Below are 3964 nucleotides of genomic sequence, written 5' to 3'. Positions count from 1 at the left end.
ACATCAATCACGTGTTCGAATAGACTAAATGTCATCCTGCAAATGTACGAGATGTAGAACGGTTGTTAGGCCAGAGACAAATATGGCTTAATGGCTTGTGCCTTGTGCCTTATTTGTATCTGCAAATGTTGAAGCACATTAAGATGCAAACCGTCTAGATTCACTTAGTTTAAGTGTGTGTGTGTGTGTGTGTGTGTGTGTGTGTGTGTGCGCCTGCTTGTGTGTGCATGTATAGTGTGTGTGTGCATGTATAGTGTGTGTGTGTGTGTGTGTGTGTGTGTGTGTGTGTGTGTGGGGGAACACAGAGCGGGGGAATTCAGTTTATTAGGTTACCACTAGGCTTGTCCTTTCCAGCGCTGACGTGCGCTAACATTAGCATGGGTGCTCTCCCTGGGTTTTTTGGACAGGACGTAGGAATGGAACACACTTCCTGTGGCTCTTGGCAACTGTCGCTAGGCTTTACAAGTGGCAGTTACAGTGAACATTGTTTTGGAAGTACAGTTCCCAAATATTGGGATGACGTCTTTCAAATGGTACGAGGTGTTTATGAAATAACATGTTCGGCTGTTCCTAGCTCAACTGACAATGTGATCCACGTATTTCTCAACATGATATCTTTATTAGCTGTTACAGAGTCCACTCCAACGACCACACACTCTAGTTTCCACAACAAGTTGTTGAAAAGTTGTGGAAACTACAATATAATTGTCAAATTGGCGTTGAGAACCTTTTCAGGCCATTAGCAATCTACACTGAAATGTTGTGTTCATCAACAGTTTACGCCATAAAATCATATACATGTATTAAAACATATTGACACATTTAATATGATCAAATCATAATCTGGGGCTATTCAGATGCAAATAAACATCCTTTTCTTCCTTTTCTTCCCATCGTTTCCACTGATTATTTTCCCTTCCCAATGGGCCGTGGGTGTTTAGTCCTCCCCTGATAACACAGTAAATGTGTCCACCGCCGTAGCGCAAATTTATAACCAGTGGCGCGGTGCTTTATTTTCCGCCGAGTTATTCGTGACTAATATGCAGTTATGAATCATAATAACTGTGTGCATGCATTCATTAGATTTCCTGAGGGGAGCCAACTGATTGCATTAATGCAGGCTATGGCCACTGATGAGGTTAGTAGGATCTGTTTGCAGTGATCAGCTTTATTGCTAAAGGGGCGTCCTCTCTCCTTCCTGTTCGGCGGTGGCCACCAGCTGGTGCACAGAGTTGTCTGACTCAAATGTCTTCACACCGAGGAGCCCGGGAAATCAGACGAGACAGCTAGGAGAAACACCCAGAAGCTTTGAACTAAATATATATGCACATGCAAGAGCAGAGACACTAGTTCCTTTTTTTTTTATTTTATGAGGCTTGTCCGCTGGGAAAGTCAAACGCATGAATGCCGTTTAGGCGCGGTCAATCTGGTTGGCAGCTGAAACTTGTAGATGATTGGACCACCTCATTCACAGGCTCTGCCTCCAATCCTGGCCCCGCCCCCCCGTCATATTTAGATTTGTTTCATGTTATGAGTGTTTGGTTGTTGGGCACTGATTTTGACCTTGGATGTGTGTGTGCGCGCCACAGTAAGAGTTAATAATAAATAATAATCATCCAGCTTGCATATCACTAATGAGCATTTCATAGCTAAGTCAGGTCCGGAACCTGTTTTGTTGAATTATTAGATCCACCAATTAAAATAATTTAACGCCTTGGCAAATTCAATCATGTGCACAAGTGTATTTTTGTATATATCGTGTGTGTGTGTGTGTGTGTGTGTGTGTGTGTGTGTGTGTGTGTCCGTGCGCTTGTGCATGTGCGTGCATTCAGAGCACAGGTGCTAGGCAGTTTTTTTAAATCCTTTGATTAGAAGGCATTACATGAGCATTTTGTCAACGCGTCTGCCAATCTCCGTCTGTTGTTGACGCACGCACGTACACACACACACAATCACATGCACACACACACAATCACATGCACACACACACAATCACACGCACACACACACAATCACATGCACACACAATCACATGCACACACACGCACACAATCACACACACACATACACAATCACATGCACACACACAATCACATGCACAAACACACACACACACACACACACACACACACACACACACACACACACACACACACACACACACACACACACACACACACACACACACACAATCATATGCACACACACACACTCATATGCACACACACACACTCACATGCACAACATTGCACTCAGTACCACTCAGTAGCAGGCTAAGCTCCTGGTACCTGAGTCTGGGTAGGTGCGGTCTGTTTACTCACTGCCATCAGGTCCACCAGAAGCTCCAGGCTGCATGTGGACAGCACTCATGACTTGGCTCTGCTAGGACTCTTATGTTTTGGAACGGTGAAATTGCAATATTTGGAAGTGAGGACATTTCTGCTTTGAAGTGGAAGCGAAAAAAATGGAGGTGGGCTGATAAGTGTAAAACGGAAACGTTAAAGTGGCGAGCTACTTGGCTGATCCTCTCGAGGCACGCACGCACACGCACACACCGCGCACGAACACACACCGCGGCACGCACACAGACACCACGCACCGCAACACACTTCTGTATTCCCACTGAGGAGAGCGGGAACGGTCCAAATCAGAGCAGAGGTGAGAACAGTTGAAGTAAAGATAGAAAACGTGTGAGAGAGAGAGAAGAAAGAAAGGGAGGGTATGTAAAAGGAAGGCTGGAGGGAGAGAAAGTGGGAGAGGGGGAGGGAGGGAGGAGGCGCAGGAAGGAGGACAGCAGACTCAGTGTAGAAGAAGTAGAGGAACGGCGAGGATCGAAAGCCCAGGCCGGATCCCAACGCCGACATGCTCGTACCTCGGAGCCACGGCCGCGACTACAGGACCCACAATGCACTGGCACAGCCGACCCCGCACAGGCCGCTCACCTGGGAGGTGCAGGTATGGAAGAAGGGCGGAGAAGAAGAAGAGACGGGAGGTGAAGATGAGCAGGTGTGTTTGACAAACACAGGAGGAGAGAGGAGACGCAGACCATGACGTAAGCTAGAGAGGGAGAAAGGGGTGTGTGTGTGTGTGTGTGTGTGTGTGTGTGTGTGTGTGTGTGTGTGTGTGTGTGTGTGTGTGTGTGTGTGTGTGTGTGTGTGTGTGTGTGTGTGTGTGTGTGTGTGTGGGGAATGACCCGACAACCACAGGATGGAGGTAGAGTGCAGGCTGGGAGGCGGACAATTGGCTGGCAGCAGGGGCGGAAAGACGGAGGGACAAGGAAGCGGTTGTTGGGGTGGGGGAGAGAAAGAGAAATGCACAAAAACAGAAAGAGGATCCTTATGGGATCATTGTTGTGGTTTCATTGCGTCATTGGGCAGACGGAGCCTGCTGTGGTACATATAAAATAGCTGGCAAAGGGGGATTTGAACACGCACACGTTCAAAGTGTGAGATCATGAGTCACCGAGAGGGAGGTGACGGGGCGCGTTGTGGACAAGTGCGTGTCGTAGACGAGAACATGGTGATTTTGTGTTTGTGTTTGATTGAATGCACAGTTTCTCGCGTGTGTGACTTTTGAGTGTTGCATTGTGTTTCCTCGGATGAACGTTGTTGACTTGAATCTCCGTGGGGGGGGGGGTGAAGATTCTTCACTTCTTCGACTAGTGACGTACATACATAACACATGTTCATGCATGCACATGCATTCACACAGGGCTTGGCTTCATGTACGCTCTCGTGAACACCAAACACACACACACACACACACACACACACACACACACACACACACACACACACACACACACACACACACACACACACACACACACACACACTCAGAGGACGAAGGTATCCCTGAGTAGTGAGATATGGACACGATGGGACCAGAAGCATCGCAGCATGGCATCGCACAGAATCTCCATTGTTGTGCGTTGCTGTTGTAGCGGCTCACCAGAACATTGTGC

Source organism: Micromesistius poutassou (assembly GCF_964030765.1).
Source record: "Micromesistius poutassou genome assembly, chromosome: 11".
Taxonomy (NCBI): Eukaryota; Metazoa; Chordata; class Actinopteri; order Gadiformes; family Gadidae; genus Micromesistius; species Micromesistius poutassou.
Note: the sequence above shows the minus strand (reverse complement) of the source record.